At 45.7% G+C, this 22,231-nt stretch overlaps 1 protein-coding gene and 1 long non-coding RNA gene across 3 annotated transcripts in view; both read right to left on the bottom strand.

Annotated features, from left to right (window-relative positions):
• The window catches only part of LOC135393817 (nucleobindin-2-like), a 420,933-nt gene that overhangs the window by 38,208 nt on the left and 360,494 nt on the right, over window positions 1-22,231 (bottom strand). The gene's annotated exons all lie outside the window — the stretch shown is intronic.
• On the bottom strand, window positions 4,737-6,296 carry LOC135395273 (uncharacterized). Its single transcript, XR_010423005.1, has 4 exons — window positions 6,163-6,296; window positions 5,565-5,779; window positions 5,204-5,370; window positions 4,737-4,910 (listed from the first exon to the last, which is right to left on the bottom strand). It is a non-coding gene; the product is annotated as an uncharacterized LOC135395273 (long non-coding RNA).

Raw genomic sequence — 22,231 nt, 5'->3', positions numbered from 1 at the left:
TGGAACGCGTGGAACGCTACCTCGTCGGCGCTCGCGCGGTTCGAGACGCCTGAATGCCTCCTCTCCCGTCTTGGCGCCGTGCATGGTCAAAGGTGAACCAGAGCATGCGCTCGCTGTCGGCTGTCGGCGCACAATACAAATAAATTGCGGGTGGAAAAATGACAGCACGCGGTATATCCGCATCCGATCCGCTACCGATCCGCTGCCTTCGTATCCGCATCCGATCCGCATCCGACCTCGAGCCATCCGCATCCGATCCGCACACCGCAGAAAGTGCTAAATTTTCATCCGAATCCGCAAGTATATTGTGGATATCCGCGGATATCCGCTTCCATCCGCGGATGGTGCAGGGCTCTAGTATGGACCACAGGGTTTATGGCCTTCTCTATAGTCTCCTTTGTCGCACAAATCAGTCGTCTCGTATTGCCCGCGGCTTATCTGCGGGTGCGGCTTATCTGCCAGAAAATTTTCAAAACGTCCCAAAAAACGCGTCCTGCGGCTTATCTGCGGTGCGGCTTATACGCGTGAAATTACGGTATCCTAAAGGTCTCGCACAGCGCACGAATTCTCTTCAAGGTGGGATAACGAGACTCTCCGAGTTGTAGTTGTAGAGGACGTAGAACATATCCTTTTCAGGTGTCGGAAATACGTTGATGCTCGAAGGGTATTAGAGGCGAGCCTCTCTCGCGTGGACTGCCGAGCCTTCGACATCGCGTAACTATTAAGTCCTCCGTCGTCCGACAAGGCGCAGAAGGCACTACTTACAACCGGGCTTATGGACATTCTATGACTTGCGGAATGTGTGCTGTGCGTGGGCCCCAGAGATTCCGACATTTTAAACCTCACTTGGTTGAAACTTTAGAACTACACGTTGAACTCCATCATTTTAATCCGTTCACATGTTTGTACTTTCTGTGTGTGTAAGCGTACTGGGATAGTCAGTTCGACCTCGTCGTAACTCACATCCCCATTTTTTTTTCTTTATCACATCAACATCACCATCACCATGCCGCGAGGGACATATTCTCTTAACGCGTTTCGTCCGTTATGTATGCTCGAACGAAAACACCAATAACCCACTGGAGCACACTCGGGCTTCGAATATAAATTTACCTGTCGCGCAGAACCACTTCACTTGAAAGACGTGCATCTGTTTTCTTTTTCTCCACTCCCTCTCGTTTTTTTTTCTTTTTTTTTTTGCTGCCTCAAGAGCACTTAAAAAAGAAATTCAAAACGCCCTACTGGAATAACCGCAAGCCGTTCATGCATGATAATAATGTCGTAACCTTTTTTTACCTCAATTTTCGCTCGAGAAAATGTGTCCTTTCGCTCACGGGGGACGTGGTGCGGAGAGAGCTGCGGAGTACTTTGCATTGTCGTTGCGTGGCTTAGTGGGGTCGTTGGTTGTAAAATATTCAACCGTTAAAAGAGGGGATTACTTCGGTTACGACTTTTTATTATTACTGGAGCACTTCAAGAAAGCGCTCTTTGCATTTTTAAAGGGAAGTTGTTGTTTGAGGCAATCGCAGGCTGTCGCCAGGGAACGAGGCCCTTCTTCTGTTCGCCGGCGAAAAGTGAAATGCCTTTGTGCCATCGGAAATTCTTAGTCCAGAATATCCTGTAATACATATGTATATGTTTGAAGCAGTGCGGGCTTGGACAAATAGCTAAAAAAAATGAAAGCGACTGCATAGTTTTAAATAATTTGCTGTCTGTAGAATTCGCCCTCACCTTATCACCTCAATTTTGTTTCGGTTAAAGAGGTGCAACAACAACAACAAATAGGTGATGACGATCACGTGGGGTGTCTCATCACTGGGACGGAGTACATTCAAGGCTAGGTAGCAAATTATGACATATTAAACCACTGAAATTCACACACATAACAAAATAAACACTGCCTTGTGGTTTGCTGCTGTTTTCTATGTCGTCCTTTGAGTAAACGGCAAGCTACACGACACGCTACGTTTTGGAGAGGAAGAAAATGTGTACTTGACTAGGTATATGTTTCCGGGGAACACTCCTTGTGAACTGCTTCGTTGTATAAACAATACGAGAACCCACCGCTCCCGCGCAGGTCTCTGCCACAAAACACTCAGGCATTAGTGTGTGTATCACTCCCAACAGCTTCCGATCGGAAATTGCCGACAGCAGCCGTCGCGAAGCTTTCCAGTATTATAATTCAGGTGGCTTCACACCGCTGCCACCGTCTATGGTATATGGCATTGTCCCGCTAATTCGAGACCGCCATTTTGACTGCAACATCCCTAAGTCATATAACAGTATAGTATTTCTCTAATAGCTGATTTCCTGAATCTTTTATTGTCTCTCTCTCTTAATCTTCTTTCAGTTTGCTGTCGACTTTCCCAAGAACGCATCGGTTAATACCTCACCTCTAGCCGGGAAATGACCTAAAAATAAAGCAAAGAAAAAGAAGAAAGAAAGAAATAGAAATCGCGCCTTAGTTCTATCCGAAAAAGAAAATTCAGTTGCACACTGTGATTTCTATAGCTGTCCTATCTTTTTCCCGAGTTTCGATAACGTCTGCCAAAAATTGGCGTGCAAATTCACGATTATAGAGCTACAGTCAAACTCCTTTACAACAAAACTCAGGGGACAGCAAAAAAAAAAAAAAAAAAAATCGCAGTAAAGGTATTTTTGTTAAAAAGGATGTCCATTATTGGACCTATAGGGCTCCAGCGGGACCGCAAAAAAATTTGCTGTAGTGGTATTTTCGTTAAAAAGGTGTTCGCTATAAAGGAGTTTGACTGTCCTGTAAAACTATGCGTGAATGGCGAAAAACGATGCTCAACGATGCTCATATGGATACACTTCAAATGCCCAGCGTTTCTGGTAATGTAGGACGGATCTCTAAATCAAGAACGGCGGAGCAGCATTATAAATGAGATGTGGCATGTATGACTATGCAAGTCCCGACAGAATATTGTTCGTCATCGCAAACATCTCACCATTGAAAGATAACAAAAATTCCACGATAAAAATCCTAGTGTTGGGGACATAAAAGGGATGAACACAATTCAAGCACTGTTTGCTTCCCTAATTACTCGTACACGTTATTACACCCTCCCCCTCTTCCCAATTCTCTCGTGGCGAATGAGTCCTCCCTTCTCTTCCCTCTTCTGTTTACTTGTTTGTATTCCCGACTCACCGAAGAGTCACCAAAAGATGAGCGTACCTTCTCAACGTTTAGCCCAGTCGGTCACCGAGGTCCCTCATTACGTCGAGGTCAACAGGTGTGCCCAGTTCTATAATATATATATATATATATATATATTTTTTTTTCTGTTGAAGACTACTGGACAGGACGGGTATATTTATTTTTCTTTTTTCTTCTGTTCAGGACTGTACTTATTTTTTTATGCCTTATATATAACGGGATAATATGAATACGCCTATTTTAAACAACATATGGAGGTTGTTATGTACGAGGGGTGTTCAAGTCAAACCGGGACTTTCTGCCTCCTGCGTGTACAAATGGCTCGCGCTACTTCGTTTTCGTCATTTTCACACGCGACAGGCCTCCGCGTTCACCACGTGGTGGTCCAAAGTTTGTGCAAAACAGAAGACACCTGCTGGACAAGATGGCCGACAACAAGGTGAGCGCGCACGTCGAACAGCCAATTGTCATGAAGTTTATCGTGAATGAAGGCGTAAAGTCATCTGAAATTCAGACAAGACTTCAGGCTCAGTATGGCAACGATACACTTAGCCGCAGCGAAGCGTTGTTTCAGTGGTGCAAACGTTTCCTAGACGGCCGTACATCAGTGCAGGACGATCCCGGCCGGGGCGGCTCAGAGCCCAGTGTCAGAGTTCCTGAGAACATCCAACGTTTTTCCACGGTTTTCTGGGACAAGGCTGGCGTTGTTCATGTTGATTTTCTGCCCATTGGTACCACCATCAATAGTGCATATTACTGCCAGGTTCTCAGGGGTGTGCATAAGGCGCTGAAGCAAAAGGGCCTCATCACCAAAGGAGTCCTCCTCCTACAGGGCATTGCACGCCCGCATACCGCGCATCTCACGAGACGCACGTTACAGGAACTTGGCTGGGAGGTTCTGCCACATCCCCCTTACAGTCCAGACCTCGCCCCCAGCGGTTTCCATCTCTTCGGGCCACTGAAGGCGTTTCTTGGGGGCCGCCACTTGATCTGCGACGACGAGGTCAAGAATGTGGTCCGATCATGGCTGCTGGCATCCAAGCCCTCGTGAAACGCTGGGACAAGTGCATTAGTGCAGCTGGAGATTATGTTGAAAATAAAACTAATTTCTCGCCTGTAAGTTCATTTCACTTTTGCGAAAAATGACAAGTCCCGGTTTGACTTGAACGCCCCTCGTATGTACCGTCGTCGTCGTTTGCCTGTGCCAAGGAGACAACGAGGACAGTGAAGAAAGGGCACGAGGGTGGAGTGCCACCCCGGGCAGCACAGCCGACGGGACCGATATCGGTGCGCCAACGGGGAACAGTCTCTTTCGACCGGGGCTCTGCTGGCTTACGGTACTGGCGCGCCGCCGATTTTGCAACACCGTTATCGGGCCGGGCCAGTATTGGCAGTCGGTACCCGTGTCCCATGCCTTCCCGATGCGAATTTGATGCACTTCGGACGTTGGTACTGGCACTACCCACTGTCATTGAGTTGTTTACTTATGTTTATTATATTATGCTCCAATTTTAGCATCCAGTTCTGATAAGCAAGGGATCACTTACAAAAACACATGCTGCATGTTCTACACACTTTATTGATTACAAGTTATCACAGGATGAAAGTCTATTCGCTGCTGGTTTGGCTTGTGTCTTTCTTTTGCGGGCTTCTCGTCCTCCCTCCCGGTCAGGTGCGCCGGCTAAGTACCTCCCAATCCTTTCCACGATGTTGTGTCGTTTCAGTAGTACCTCTACAGGAAACACGTTAAGCAACAGTATCTGACCACATTGTTGTAAAAGTAGAGATAAAGGTGTTTGAAAAGTAAGTGACATACTCCAATGTTAGCATACAGTTCGGATAAGCAAGGAATCAGTTGCAAAAACATTCAGATAAATACAGAAGCAATCAAAGAGAGAAAATTCTCGGCAAGCATCATCGAGGCACAAGGATGTCTGTATGAGAAACAACAATAGAGTAGAAACACTATTGCATAACCTGAACCACAATAGTAAGCAAGCATGTTGAATGCGATATGATACTCACCAGTAATGCAGGAGTAGACTCGCAATGCGGGAAAGTCTTTTTTTTTTTTTCTGTTGTGCCCCCCTTAAGCTGTATTGAAACGCAACGCTGCTCTGTATAAGATTTTTCACCAGGACTCGGGCACTTTCAGTCAGCGAGTTTCCGCCCAGACGAGAGAGCTTTCCAATCTGCAAAAGTTGAACTGTTAAAAAAGGCAATTAGCAGAAGATAGCAACACGATTTCTTTCTAAAACACATATTACCCAGCGCTATCGTGCTTTTTCATCAAATGCAGCATTAAGAGAAATACAAGAGTTAAGTTACACCAGACTAATCATGACTGTACAAGAGTATTATACTACTTACTTGGCAGGAAACTTACCAGGTATACTTTGGCTTGCTCATCTGACAGTGACGTTTCAAGATCAAGTAGCTCACTGCATGTCTGAATTGGGAGTTCGGGAAAGTTTGGCTTTGCAATTCCTTTCTCCTGGGAAATTCTTTCGATGAAACGTTCCACTACTTGCAGTCGTTGATCAAGAGATTTCACTGCCCTCTTTATGTCAACCAGTAGCAATAATATATTGCGGTCACCTCCTAGAGAATGATCAAAAGTGAGGGATCTAATTATCATTTCTCGCAGCTGTTCCCATATTGCACCTCGAACGCAGATGTTCCGAAAGCTACAAAATTTCAATAACTGTGACCAAGAATCACGCATCAACTGTCTGTATCAGCAGTGGCATTAGCACCTCGCATGATTAGCAATTGCAGCAGGCTCTGTTTTTTATAGATATATATATAGACAGAGAGGGTACCATCGCGTGCGTGTTCGCAACGCAATGAAGCAACATAGTGACGTTAAATGACCATGGAACCTTCGCCCCATGTCCCGAATCCTACGGCCTCGACAGCAACCAATATCACATACAGGTTCGTTCCACAATAATGCCACAGATAATAGGAAAATGCAAACGTACCTTTCAGATACTTGCAGACGCACACCGCCGAGGGTCAACCGTCAAACCTACATGGAGGAGTGACGCTGCGCATGCGCGGCACAGCGCACGAGCGGAGCCCTGGCACTGGCACGATGTCGCAGTTCGGCGTAACCCCAACGCTGTCGGTGATGTGTTGGAGAAGCATCGGGGATGGATGCGAACTTTGTCGGCGTTTGGCGTAACCCCAACGCCGTCGGTGATGCGTAGGAAAAGCATCGGGGACGGGTGCGAGCTTTGTCGGCTGCAAGGCGGGGACGGGCTGGTGCGCGACATCCAGTGGGCACCCGCAGATAACCAGTAGCCCCGGGGGGCTCCCGATCGTTTCCCAACCCGCTGTGCTGCCCGGGACGTGATGTCGCCACTGCACTCATTGTTGCAACTTCTTTCAAAGCGAATTACGCTGTTTTTTTGTTTTTTTTAATGTTTAAACTGGCTTGGTCACCACTTGGCACTTGGCCATTGGGCCCTGGAACACAGGCGCGTCACTGTGCAACAAGGCGAGCCTTTTCGCGCAGACAAGAAGATACATATACAGAAAACTTATTTAATTTAGAGGCGATGCACTGTGTGAACAAACGTATGCTGGTATGTGCAATGCTCAGTGGGATGCACGGGCAGTAACGCTCCCGCATTTCGATTGTGTGTCCGGTGCACAGCACTACATGCTGGGTATGCATTTGCGACCTCAGACAATAAGAAGTCCCATCACAATATTAACACCGTTACACTGTTTGGTAAGTATGATCACATTAATCAGCCCTTGGAGGCAATCCTCCGACGCTAGTCGCCTGGGAGACTTGGTGTTTAGGGCTGGGACAATATTCTGTTCTCTGAATTTCACAGAAAAAATAAATTCCCTAAAATCGAATGAAAACGGGTGTCATTCTCTAGATTTTGGTTAAGTAATTTATCTCAATATCTACAGATCATGCAGATTGCCGCTGCCATTTCAGATCACATATGTGCATTTACGTCAAAGTGGGAGCACAACCACGCGGACTGGACAACGCACGACTCCTGACTCCAACTCCTTTTCTTTTTTTATTCCGTGTTATCGCCGCGAAGCAACTGTGGCTATGAGCGGCGTACAGGCGTGGACAGATGGAGAGAGGACAGCAGGAAGGAGTGGGGGACAGGGGGGGGGACTCCAACTCCTGATTACAAGAAGTCACGGCATGTCAAGGATTTATGCACGTACAAGTCGTCGCTATGGAACAGTCCAGAGCTGCGGCAGGATGCAAACAGGGTAACGGCACAACTTCCGGACACACTGGACACACAGTGGACACACAGTGGACATATACGTACCTCGCACATCTTCGAAGAACACCGATGATGTTCGCTAGCTACTTTCGAAATGGACAGCCCCAAGTTCTGATCTTCTCCCTGTGAAGTACTCGGCGAATCCCAGTCCCAATCAGGGTTACGGGAGCTGTCGCTCCGGAGTTGGAATGATTCCGGAATCATTCCAGATTTAGCAGGAATGGAATTGGAGTGGAATGGCGGAAACTGTCCTAGGAATGGGAATGGAATGGAATGGTCTGGGTGCCCCGGTCGCAGTTTTGGTTTCAACGTGCTGGTTTCTGCCCTCGCACCCTTTGTACAGCACCTGCACACGGTCAAGAGCGAAATAACCTCGTCTTTGCGCTTTTTCCGTGCTTGGTAATGTCAATCTCCTCTATAGCACTGCTGGACTTGCCAGTATGGTTACCGGTCCTTTTCTTTTATTGATGGAATTACCGGAATGGGAATTGGGTTGCCAAGCCATTCCAGGAGTGCGAACTGACCATACCTTTTCATTCCGAGGAATTGAAAGCAATGAAATTATCGCAAATCTGCATTCCTTGGAATGGAATTGGAACGGAATGGGAGACTCCATTCCGCAACTCTGATCCCAATTAAATATAACATACTTCTACCACACTTCGCTTGCTGCCACCACGTACTGCTACAAAGCGAGCTATCCATACACCTTTTGATGACTGGAGGATTTATACCTGATAGTTAAAGTATAACGCCAAAAGACAGATAGGGACCGAGTTCGTCCTGTGAAGCAACATAGTTACGGGTAATCACTTACTTACCAATTAACCAGCAACCGTAATTAATAATTTTATCTCAAAGAGCAACTTTCGTGGTGAATACCAATCGGCGACACGTATAGTGAACAAAGATACGAATAGTTTCTGGAACGACAGGGATCTACAGGAAATTCGATACTAACTGTAACAGGACAGCAACTAGTTACAGTTGCTTTAGAATTTCGTGTTTGTCTCTCTAATCTCCGAAACTTGTCGCATCTTTGTTCATTACCTGTCGCCGACTGGTAATCACCATGAAAGCTGCTGTCTCAGAAAGAGTTATTAATTACCGTTACTGATTAATTGCTAACAAGTGATTACTTGTAAACGTGTTAGTTCCCAAGGTGTGTGTTGTGCTGCCAACTGCAGGATGGGACAAGAGCAAGCTTCCGCAATCCGCATATCACATTTCAAAAATAGTACAGCCCTGGCCCTAAAAACGAAGAGCCAGGTTTGTGTGTGTTATCATCAAGACAAATGTGTGTATTGTCATCAAGTATGAGATCTACCTATGGAGGAAGGCCCGTTTACACTGACTCCATCTTACATACCAGCTAACAGCTAACAACGCTCTCAAGGGCGGATTGCTTTTTGTACGTGCCATACCGTGCGAACAACCCTGAAACTCCGGAAAAGTCGCTACGGGGGGGGGGGGGGGGGGCAGGGGTGGGGGCCGTACAGTGCTAGTGTGCCTACTAGAACTTGATATGCCACTCATCTTGATCGTGATCAAAGAGTCGGGCCGAGGTAAGCCAGTGACAGGTCACACAGAATGTTTCCTTACTCATTTACATCCTAATCTTATTAGTTCTTTCGGCTCCTGCTATTGTTGCCACCCCACCACGCAACTTCACTGGTGTGGTGAATTGGTGACCATTGAACACGATCCGGCCAGCGTATTACCTCACGTCGTATTACCGCAAGGTCCCATCCGAACAAGCCATAAAATCGTATTCCTTTTTACGTGTATGTACGTGTGTGGGAAATAGTGCGGGGTAAGCGTAATAATCCCCCAAAACAGTTCTATAAATTTTCCAATCACCCCACGATGCCTCGCGAGTACAACAGTTCTAGAGGTCGTTACGCTGCATCTGCCCCTCAAAAAAGAAATAAAAGCGAAAAAAAAAAAGTCGGAGGGTCGTTTTAAATTACGGTTATTGCTTCGTAATAACAATGACCGTTAGAGGCAGCGAATGACCGCTTTCAGTTTGGAAAAGTCTGAACACGTCCTCTGGGCACTTTGAAGGAATCTTAGGACAAGAGCTCTTGGTTGCTATCTTGAACTTTGCGCCAGCTAACGATACTATGTGGAGAAGTCGTTGCGCGTCTACTCGCTGGTAATGACCACGGGCGGTGCGAACCCGTGACGCGTGTACGTGCGGTGTAACGCGAGCTAAAAGTCATGTTTTGAAGACAAAAAAGTTTGCTTTGGTTCGAAAAAGAAGAGAAGTATGAAGAGTTTAGCAGCTCACGATATACTCCAGCATAGGGTAACTACCTGGACATACGCATATCTCCTCAGCACCGAGGTAGTATAATTCCATTGTTAGCCGCTTCGCGGTGCGATTTGGCGCTAGTTGGCGCTACTGACCATCATTCAATTCTGCGAAGCCGCGGCGACGTTAACGACAACGAAGAGGACTGCGCGTGCATAGTAAGCACCAAATGAGAGCGAATGATGATGATAATGTACATTTCATTTCCTCGCCCTGGCAATATGAAAGCGCACCTGGTGGCTACAATCGTAACTAACCTGTGAACCGGGGTGAAGATAAATTTGTTAAATTCCTTGGTCACCGTTCTGCCGAGTTCCAGACGTTCCAAAGGTTGGCATATTCCATTTTGAAATACCGATCGAGTATCCACACGAGTGACATTCCCCAAAGTATTCTAGCAGAAGGTGCGAAAAACGTCTCAACTTTCTTCTGTCGCGTGAGCGCGAGCGCTCGACGTCATGACTTTTCGTGCTCTTCTGACCGGCGCAGCGCCCCAGCAGTTTTTGCCTCTTTCCCGAATTGCCCGTGGAGCGACCTCATTGGTCCCTCTTCCAAATAAGAGGGCAGCATATCAAGGTGAAGTGAACGTGGTTTCCTCCGTGGACCCATGCCGGTCTACGAATACCTCCTGCTTGCTGCCATGTGAGTGGACAGACACTTCGTCACGTGGCTTCTCCAAATTTTACCCTTTCCCCTGCGCAGCCATAGCAGACGACAGAGCCGATGGTGTCGTCTGCTATGTGCGCAGTGCACCACTCCCGCCCGACATTCTAGCGCCATGACAATGCTCAACGTAAGACGCGGCGGAACTTTCGCCCGGTGAGCACTTAAGGTTGGTTCACACTGCTGCGTTTTACGCTTGCGTCTAAAGCTTGCGTTTACGCGCTTTTCATCGCGGAACGGGTTCATGTTGCCGCGTTCGTAGTCCCCGTTCACATCATTGCGTTAAAGCGTTACGTTCCTCCAATGAACGAACGCTGTTCACAGCGCACCACCTAGGGAGAAAAAGGAAACGCCGCAGCTCCCGTGTGCTCCCCGCGCATACAGTGCGCATGCGCTATATCCTCTCCTCTTATTGGGCACTTGGCTTGCGTCGACAAAGTTGAAGTTGGCTCAACTCCTTGCGTTCCGCTAACGTCCTGCGTTTGCGGAGAGCGGGGCCCTGTTGTCATGGCGGCGATTCACCGCCAGCGCAACCGTAAACGCGACAGTGTAAGCCAGCCTCTACTTGCTTCACCTTCCACGAGAACATTACGGGAAGATGTGGCGTGTTTGAATACACAGATACTGGAAGTGCATGCATGTATTCTTCGTGGCAGCCACAACTTCTACTTTATTCGAAGATCGGAAGAGCTTAAAAATATAGAATCGTTCCGTATGACTAAAGGGCCCGCCAAGTACGTGCTGTTAATATTGACGCGAGCCTGGTTCCGTACTTTTGCTTCCCATACTGTAAGGAACGATAGCGAAAAGTTTTGGCAGATGAGTTCTTTAATCGTACGAGTCTCGTTCGAATGACTGCACAAGCTGCGCTCGACTGATGATGATCACGAGAGGTCTGCGTATTTCTGATTTCTTCCTTTGAGTGAAGGAGGAACATGATGGAGGAACTGGAAAATTCCGATTTTAAAATAGGTTTGTTGCGAGCATTACTAAAAGCTCTTTGCACAGCGACCCTGAGCATCACAATAAAGAGTGTGACAACATTTTTTAAGCTTTTGGGTTGGACTGGAATTGTCCCCTTATTTGACAGATTTATTTTGAGAAATATCCGCAATATATTATGGAAAAATTCGAGTCAAATCATGCGTGGATGAGTTATCCATAAAAGCGCGTAGGGCTTGAGTAATAACTCACGAATACTCTAATAAGACTAATAAATAAGTCTAATAACTGGTTTTTCAGAAGAATTTTCACGTAAAAGGTAAGTATTCGTCCTACATTCACGCAATCAATAGGTCCCATTAATTTTCTTCGTGTTGTCGAACCGGTATCGCCCTCCTCGTTCTATACTCATCACTCCCAAAATACTGTACGTTTACTCCGCTAATTAATAACTTTTCAAACGCGAACGTGACGTTCGCTTCGAAACAGTTCATCCGCGGAATCCTGCGCGCACTCCTTTTACGTCTGGAACCCTTCAAAGAGGGAATCTTCTGAAATCACCATATTGTTTCGAGATGCCGAAACACTTGTTCCGTGCATTTTTAGTGCTGCTCGCTTCCTTAAATACGGAATTAAAGTGGGAGCTCGACTCTAGTCTCGACCTTTTAATGAGCAGGTACGTGCTCCTCTAATGACCCTCATTCCGAGCTCGAAGACAAAATTCGCAAAACACACCAGTGTGTGTGCGTGTGTGTGTTTGTGTGTGTGTGTGCTTTTCATCCCCTGTCGCCCCTTTGAAGACACGCGCTGAGACTGCATAAAGAAATAACAAAGAAGAAAAAGTGTTCGGTCCTATGAAACTTGATGTTGTCGGTTCTTATTATACTGGTTTGTTTATGCGCAGCAATTTCTTTGTTGTCGCGCTAATAAGGTTGTCTTGTCCTCTTCTGACGTGAATGGGAAGACGCGATGAATAGCTTGAAGGAGGTTTTTGTTCGAAACAGGAAAAATACATTCGATGCAGAACGCTAATTCTGTACTGCTGTCTACAGCTCCGTTGCCTGTGCTGGTGTGAGTTTTCGTACCAACAGCACCGATGGGGCCAAATGGCAATGGTGGCGTAAGTGATGTTTTTTTTCTTTTTTTTTTTCCGTTGAACTTACGCATTTCCGATCGCCTATGCGGGCGACACGTTTTTTTTTGTAATTAGTCATCTTGTAGCTACATGCTCCCTTCCAGAGGATGTCCGCCCTGCAGTATAACTCAATTGCAAAAACAACGTCTATGCTGCTTCCATAGCTTTTTAGAAATATTCTGTAAAGGAGAAAAATAAACACCCTGTATACTCTCAAGACGATATGAACTGCGAACATATTTGTTTGATATTAATTGATTGACTATATCGATTGAATGATTTTTTTAACCGCACGCTGCTGCCCCAAAATGTAACCGAAAGCAGCTAGTTCTCCAACACGAGTGAATAAAATGCGGCTCTTAATTCTGCGACCGTGCCCGGTAATAACTTCAGTACAACATTTTTCCTCGTTGTTCTGCATTAGCGCGCACGCAGCATACTGAGTCCAACCTTTTCAACTCAAGTCGTGCCATCTCATTCTGTAGTGCCCCACTCTCATCCTCAACGCATTAACCTCATCTTTTTTTTAGTCACATTCTTCACTGTTTGTTATTCATGTTTTTTTGAAAGTCATCTTTGTCTTTAATGTATCTCATCCTTCATTCACCGTTGGTTAGTTTATCCTTTATTTCCTAATTCTTTTCTTTTTATTTATTTTATTCTTTCATTTATTTTACTTTCTTTTTGTGCGGAATAGCAAGCCGACGACCCGTTTGGCTAACATTTCCTGCTTTTTTTTTCTTTGTTCTAATAAATATATCCCCCCCAAGTTTTTCTGTCATTAATTGTTGCTGGCTAGATGTGGTAACAGTCGAAGCCGATTTGAACGAAAGATCCAAATCTGAACATCCAAACGCAGACGCTCTGTTGGGACTCGAATGCGCTACCTTTATTGTCGAAACCGGATATATGAAGCGCAAGAATTATTACACAGCGCACCCACACAAGCACACATATATAAGACAGAAATAAATTGGAAAAGCGTAACTATACAGCGGGTAAGCAAGAACATGACGACGGTTGGTCATCTCGTTTAATTGTTAGCGAGCTTTGTAATTACCTAAATGCAAATGGATCCGGCTTTTGGTAGCCCGTAACCAGTGAAGCACAAAATAAAAAAAGTCTCATTATACGTGCGTTTTTCTTCTTTTGGGCCAGACGACTGCGCGGAATAACATATATAATGCTGCGTGGCTACCACAGACACTGAACCACAAACAGAAAAAATAAAAATAAAATAAAAATAACGGCAGCAACGGTTGCAGCGCGCAAGGCTGGTCCTACTTCAATTTTTCCTGGGCATGCAACGATGAACGACAACTTCCTCAAAGGAAAAAAGCTCGCTATACGCACTATGGACACGAGTATGCTTTTGGTACGCGACCGTAATCTTTCTTCATAAAAATTGTGCAACAGTATCAAAGGACATCCGAAGTGAACAGAAATAAGACACGGACGGAAGACATTCATTCGCGGCTTTCACACTTTTAACGGGGCAGGCCTCGCCTCATTTGCATGTTTCATTATGCATCAACCAGCAGACAAAAGCGCCAAAGGCGGAACGGGGGCTGATTAATGAAGACGACAACTCGATTCCGGAAACTGAATGTCGTCCCGTTTTAATCTTCCTGCCAGATTCAAATTGTGGCCATTGCAGGCACAGTGCGCGGAGAGCTATACGCGCAATTGGTCTGACCTTGTCTGCAATACGACAGATTTTTTCCCCCCCTCTTCCTATGTCGAGAACGTTGCGAATTTTGAATATGTATCGGAGCGAGGAGCAAAGGTTAGATCATGTCGGCCGCGTTATTCGTTCTTTGAGTCGATGTCGCCGACGTCTAGAACGATGTTTGCGCGTAGTGTGGAGTAAGGAGTGCAATGATTGCTGAGGAGGGCGTTGCATTGTTTTCTTCTTTATTCCAGACGTACCCTACATAGCCCGAAGGCGTATAGTAGGGGCGTTACAAACTTGCAACAAACAAATCAACATTTGCAGAGCACACTTGCGACTGCGACAACCGATTCCACTGCGCAATGGTTTTAACGAAAAAAGAATTTGCATACATGTTGGTTCTTGCATGGATATTCCTAATTTTAAAGTTATGGCCTAGTCGCCGCGATAGATAATGTGGTCTCTCTAAATAAGTATTCCTTGGTATTGGTATGGTGAATTCCTTGGTATCAATTTTGGAACGAGCCACATATTTGCGAAGCCTTTTCGTTTATCTCTGTCGAACGTATTGACGTAGAAAGTGGCAAAGTAACAGCGAAAATCAATAGCTCAGATGCAAAAATAAATACACCAGCTCCCGTGGCATAGCGGTTAGGATGATCGCTTTCCACGGCGAGACTGAGAGGTGGCACGGGTTCGAATCCTGTCGAATCCGGCTGTGCTTTCCGAGGTTTTCCCTGGGTTTTCCGAAGACTTTCCTGACAAATGTTCCCCCTGAAGTCGGCCCAGGACGCATATTTAACCCCCCCTGTCCCCCACTCCTTCCTGCTGTCGTCTCTCCATCTGTCTACGTCTGTACGCCGTTCATAGCCACAGTTGCTTCGCGGCGCTAACGCGGAATTAAATAAATGAAATAAAAATAAATACGCCACGTAAGCTCTAGCCGGCCTCTGTAGCTCACTCAGTAGCGTGATGGTTTGCTGAGCTCAAGATCACGTCTTCGAAGCCGTCCGAGGACGGTGGCCAATGGCCAACGAGGACGGTGGGGCAGGTAAATTGCTTCCAGTACAGTGTGTTGGAGATTTCCGGCTCACGTGACATAATTCCAGGTGGTCGACATTACCCGCAGTCCTACCCTGAGAAACGCGCAGCATGTATCCCCACAAGTGTGGGCGGGCTCACGTTACTTGTAAATCTAGCCCCCTCTCCCAAGCATTATTACACATCTCATTCATTTTACGGAGCTTCATCGTCCATAATGATAAACGGAACGCAGCCAGGGACACGGACGAGGAAGTGCACAAACGAACTGCTAACTCTCAACTAACAGAAGTTTACTTGCAACACACATTTAAATGCAAAAAAACAAGACACAAAGAATGACAACACCTTATCACAACGCAAACACACACACATCACATTTCTACGCTCGTTCTTCTTCGTCCGCCATTATAAAGACACTGTGCAACGTAAAAGTGTCGCGTGTAGCTCTTTTTGCGAAGCTTATGTATATTCGTTCGACGTAGCGCTCTCACCGTAGTGCGACGATGCGGAACGCCGTCCCATTGGTCTGCTGAAAATATTTTGCCCAACCACCGCGAGAGATCGTTAGAGGAGACCAATGGGACGCTGCTCCGCATTGTCACTCTTCTTGAGACTGAGAGGATGATGGAAGGCGTAAATCGGCGGTTTCCTTCGGGCGTATATGATGAATGACACAACCGATAATAACGTGCCTTTCGAATTGGTGACAAGGGAATAGCCTCTGCCATTCTACGAGGATGTCTAGAGTAGCTTGATGGGCTTGTTGGTACATGACTCGGAGAACAAGGAGCAGTCTAAACAAGGACAACGACACAAGAAGACACACAAACAGAGGCTCCACTATCAACAAGTTTTTACTGAACAACACAAGCACATTTATAACCAATGGTAAGGACGGGAAAAGGGGGCAAAACGGAAGACACGTGGGGCCATATACACGAGGAACAATCAGATCTAACTACTCACTTCCAGCCTACAGTCTGCATTCCAAGAACCCAAACTCTTCCCTAGTTAGCGATATTGACGGCTCACTGACACATTTATCAGACCCGTACTTCATTATCAAAAAGGCCTCGAAAATTTCTCTTTCATTCTTGGAGTTAAATCGTCCTCTAATCTTTGTTCTCGGAAACTCCGGAACGCAACCGCAGACCCTGACATGTTCATGCAAGGTACCCCCACCCGTCTTATTTACACAATTCTTATGCTCCATTAAGCGTTCATTTAGGCACCGACCAGATTGGCCCACATAAACCTTATCACACGAAAGTGGGATTTCATAAACAATAGACCTTTTACATTCCACAAGAGGACACCTATGCTTCTTCTCGCACTCTAGTGATACCTGTTCTTGATTCGTTAACCTAACGAGTGAAGATAGCTTCGAAAAAGACTTAAAAACTACAGGTACACCGAACCTTCCTGCCAATTTTTTTAAATGGTGCGACGTTTTATGAATATATGGAATCACACCCGGTCTTCCTTCCATTCTTATATGGGAACTCTTTAGACCATTAACCTCTGTAAGCAACCTGCGGAGGATCATCAGCAGTACCTGCCGAGGAAACCCAGCTTCTTCAAGGCGGTTCAACTGTAGCACTACGCTTTCAGACATGGTACGCACACAAGATTTCTGGAGGGCCTTCCTAACACAGGTCAATCCTATCCCATTTTTTACTACTTTTGAATGGTTCGACCCAAAGGGTACCACAGGTTTTCTGGACCTTTGTTTGTACTGCCAACATATATGTTCCGAACCTTCAGAAATACATAGGTCAAGAAACTGGAGCTTGCCACCTACAGGTTTCTCATGTGTAAATTCCAAACCCTGTCCAAAAGAGTAAAACACATTCAGAACTGCATTCTCTTCCAACTCACTATCAAAAAACAGAAGAAAATCATCTACAAATCTAAAAACCTTCTTTACGCCTAAATTCTGCAAAGATTCATTAATGCTAACATCAAACTGCCCCAAAAAAATATCTGACAGAAGCGGAGCAATGCTGGAACCAATACACACCCCAGATTTCTGAGTATAAATCTGCTCGCCAAAAGAGACCCTTAACGACTTTAGATACAGCATGATTAACTCTACAAAGTCATCAACACTAACGCCACACTCATTTTGAAAGCCGACAACACCACTCTGTTCAATGCAAAGCTTTACACAGTGCTTCAAACCTTCAGTAGGAAGGGAGTAATATAAGTCCTTTACATCAACCGACATAAATTTGAAAGCGACCCCTTCATTTGCCTTCAAAAATTCCACAACTTCCATGGAGTCACGTACTTTAAATGGATCCACAATCTGTAAACTACGTAGGCCTTTCTGAATGTACGCACCTAGCTCTTTCTGCCAGGTTCCTCTTTCAGAGACTATAGGTCTGAACGGAACAAGAGGCTTATGAATCTTAGCAGTGAAAAACACCTCCAAAACATCCTTCTTTACATTTCCAATTCTTTTTGCTAGAGAAAACAACGTTAGGTCCTTGCATCTTTGTATAACGGTTTTTCTAACCCCTTCTTCCTTGGATACTTTAAAGTTTGCTACTAAGGCCTGACCTGCTTTTTCCTGATACATCCCTTTAGTCAATAAGACAAAGCAACCATCCTTATCCGCTTCCAACAATCTCAAGTCGTCTTGCCTCAGCTTATCCGAAATACTTCTGAAGTCCACTTTCATTCCAGTCCTCCTTTTGTCCTCAGTCTTCACTAGGCACGCAACACCCTCTTTAACGAACCTGGTCCTCTCAAGGTCTGGTACCGAGAGGCATAACTCCCTGATCATAGAAACTTTCTTAACAGCCGGCACACTCCGCTGGGGACAAAACTTTGGCCCTAAGTCCAACTGTTCCGCGATGTCAACTGAAACAGACGCTCCTTCCATACATCTAACGCCTACATGCGCAGTTTCCCGCTTCCTTCCGCCTTTTGGAAGATATGGGACCACTTGACCCCACATGATCTCAGTGACACATTTTGTCAACTTGCTTAACTGGGACAGTCTTTTCCGCTTACCATCCTCTGATTCGTTGCTGAGCTGAACCGAAGCCTTTAACCAGTCCTTGAATAGGTTTATTTGGCACCACACCTCACTTCTTAAAATCCTTGTGATCCTGCTAACGTGGCTGGGGGAGGCCACCCCGAGGCCCATTGTGGATCCATTTAAAGTACGTGACTCCATGGAAGTTGTGGAATTTTTGAAGGCAAATGAAGGGGTCGCTTTCAAATTTATGTCGGTTGATGTAAAGGACTTATATTACTCCCTTCCTACTGAAGGTTTGAAGCACTGTGTAAAGCTTTGCATTGAACAGAGTGGTGTTGTCGGCTTTCAAAATGAGTGTGGCGTTAGTGTTGATGACTTTGTAGAGTTAATCATGCTGTATCTAAAGTCGTTAAGGGTCTCTTTTGGCGAGCAGATTTATACTCAGAAATCTGGGGTGTGTATTGGTTCCAGCATTGCTCCGCTTCTGTCAGATATTTTTTGGGGCAGTTTGATGTTAGCATTAATGAATCTTTGCAGAATTTAGGCGTAAAGAAGGTTTTTAGATTTGTAGATGATTTTCTTCTGTTTTTTGATAGTGAGTTGGAAGAGAATGCAGTTCTGAATGTGTTTTACTCTTTTGGACAGGGTTTGGAATTTACACATGAGAAACCTGTAGGTGGCAAGCTCCAGTTTCTTGACCTATGTATTTCTGAAGGTTCAGAACATATATGTTGGCAGTACAAACAAAGGTCCAGAAAACCTGTGGTACCCTTTGGGTCGAACCATTCAAAAGTAGTAAAAAATGGGATAGGATTGACCTGTGTTAGGAAGGCCCTCCAGAAATCTTGTGTGCATACCATGTCTGAAAGCGTAGTGCTACAGTTGAACCGCCTTGAAGAAGCTGGGTTTCCTCGGCAGGTACTGCTGATGATCCTCCGCAGGTTGCTTACAGAGGTTAATGGTCTAAAGAGTTCCCATATAAGAATGGAAGGAAGACCGGGTGTGATTCCATATATTCATAAAACGTCGCACCATTTAAAAAAATTGGCAGGAAGGTTCGGTGTACCTGTAGTTTTTAAGTCTTTTTCGAAGCTATCTTCACTCGTTAGGTTAACGAATCAAGAACAGGTATCACTAGAGTGCGAGAAGAAGCATAGGTGTCCTCTTGTGGAATGTAAAAGGTCTATTGTTTATGAAATCCCACTTTCGTGTGATAAGGTTTATGTGGGCCAATCTGGTCGGTGCCTAAATGAACGCTTAATGGAGCATAAGAATTGTGTAAATAAGACGGGTGGGGGTACCTTGCATGAACATGTCAGGGTCTGCGGTTGCGTTCCGGAGTTTCCGAGAACAAAGATTAGAGGACGATTTAACTCCAAGAATGAAAGAGAAATTTTCGAGGCCTTTTTGATAATGAAGTACGGGTCTGATAAATGTGTCAGTGAGCCGTCAATATCGCTAACTAGGGAAGAGTTTGGGTTCTTGGAATGCAGACTGTAGGCTGGAAGTGAGTAGTTAGATCTGATTGTTCCTCGTGTATATGGCCCCACGTGTCTTCCGTTTTGCCCCCTTTTCCCGTCCTTACCATTGGTTATAAATGTGCTTGTGTTGTTCAGTAAAAACTTGTTGATAGTGGAGCCTCTGTTTGTGTGTCTTCTTGTGTCGTTGTCCTTGTTTAGACTGCTCCTTGTTCTCCGAGAGACTACGAGGATGTATTTTTACTCTAGGTACTACGGGGGTAGTCCACCAACACACGGCCCTGGACAGTAGCACTACTTAAGACGTGCGCACACGCGAACGAACTGGCTCGCTTACTGACAGACGAAAGAAATACGAAAAGGAAACAAGCACAACAACAAAAAAAGTATGATCTATTGGTGGATCCGACAGAAATGCGTCAGCATTAACACTTGAATACCCTTTGGGAACTCCCCTTCAGAACGGTACCCAAGCCTTTAACGACCCTTCACGCGACCCTACACAACGCTAACGCATTCAGCTTGGTGGCGCCGTCTCGCAGTCAGCCATCTTTCGCCGCCGCTCCTCCGCACAGCTCGTGGCGCGCCCACGCAAACACGTCCGAACCTGTCGACCACCACAGCTGTACCTGTACCGCCGGTTGCCCGCGCCTAGCGTCCTCTCCACTCACCGCGCGTGCGCGCCGCGCCGTGGCTACAGACAGACCACGCCGCGATTCTTGCGTACCGAGAGCTCTAACGCTAACGCATTAAAAGAAAACTCAGTGTAGAGCAGAGTAGCAGACCCGTGTAAATGGATTCTGCGTTTTACTTCCACTAATGCGGGAAAATCGCGGAAGCCTAGAACACATTTAAATGCAACAAAAGTGCTGTTGCGGACATACATGAAATATCCCATTACGCTATTAGATTTTATAAAAAGAAGAAGAAAAGAAAACAAAAACCTTGTAACGCTCCGTGAATAGCCGCGTATTAGCTCAGAAAAACAAAGCTTCGCCTCGCGTTGATCAATATTTGTCGCTGTGAGATGAGCCTTTTTTTTATCTCACATCCGTTAATAATGGTGTGTGTTAAGAGTATTAATGCAAATATTTTTTTCTTTTTCTTTCGTAGACAGCTGCTGATGCGCGACAGAGAACGACGACGACGACGAAGAAGAAGAGCACGTCAATAATGGACGATGATGTATTCGAACGGCGGTGCACTAATTAGTATTTGAGATCACCAGAGAATCTCGTGTCACCGCCTGGATGATTTTCGTCCGTGCCATAATGAATCTCTCCTTTCGGAGACGTTGAATTATAATGAAAGAACTACGATTAGTGCTGTTGAATAATTCACTTCGCACGACAGCTTTTAAGCCACTAACGTCGCAATACATTAAGTACGGTATTATACTACGCTATGTCGAAGAGAGGGTATTTATATTATCTTCCGCCTAACGATATTTTCGCAAGAGAAGAAGATTTAATGAAAATGAATGCACGCGTGTCTCTTGCCATTAGTGTGTATATAACCTTGCACGGCTAATGTCAAGTAGCATAATGTGTTACTTTTACGGGAACCTGCTCTGGTTGCTCGAACGAAAAATTATTGTCCGACGTTGCAAGTGTGTACCGAGCCTTTCGTTCAGGGCGTACACATTTCTACTAACGATAAGATGAGTATAGATCGTGTAGGAAAGGAATAGGTAGAAACCGATAAGGAACATAATGAATGATGAAGAAACGCGAAAAAGACACGACAGTAGAGAGGTATAAGATTGTGTCTTATCGTGTACCTACGCTACAAAAGTCTTTATATTTCCATTCAGTTGTGTCATTGTCTTTTCCCACATGTAGTCGTCATGCAGGAACGAAAACAAGAAGCTGTGAAGAAATAGAAGGACTCCGGGTCCACATAGTCTGTGTATTCCGGTGGACTTTCCCCAGCGCTTGTGCCGTGAGAGACGGACCCTCAGAGAAGCTGACAGCATACTTCAATTAACAAGACGTATTCCAGTACATACTTACAAAATACAGCTTAAAGCAGAGCTAACTTGAACTCTCCTCCGACCTGCAGAGCGGGAGGAGAGCCACCCTAGCGGCGCTTAGGAGAAATAGTGCTTCGACGGTCCCACTTGTGCAGCGGGGGTGTCCGCCTTGCCACGAGCTGTTGACTCGGCATTCTGCTCAGGTGTGGTTATCATATCGCCATCTTTGTTTGGGTTTGCGGCGATTTTGTGAAGGTGTATGGCAGTCGATATCGCGCGGATGCGATGCCATTTATCTCAATGATATACGTAACGGCAGCACGCCATCATACACCTTTACATAATCGCCGCATACTCAAAGAAACGTCGCAATGATAACCACAGCTCAGCGGAATGCCAAATGAAACAGCTCGTGGCAAGGCGGACACCCCCGCAGCAAAAGTGGGACCGTCGAAGCACTATTTTCCTTTATTTCTCCTACGCGCCGCTAGGGTGGCTCTCCTCCCGCTCCGCAGATCGGAGGGGCGCTCAAGTTAACTCTGCTGCAAGCTGTACAAGTACAAAGCCTCGTTTCGGCGG

Source organism: Ornithodoros turicata, chromosome 5, assembly GCF_037126465.1.
Source record: "Ornithodoros turicata isolate Travis chromosome 5, ASM3712646v1, whole genome shotgun sequence".
NCBI classification, from domain to species: Eukaryota; Metazoa; Arthropoda; class Arachnida; order Ixodida; family Argasidae; genus Ornithodoros; species Ornithodoros turicata.
Note: the sequence above shows the minus strand (reverse complement) of the source record. Positions and strands in the feature narration are given on the sequence as shown.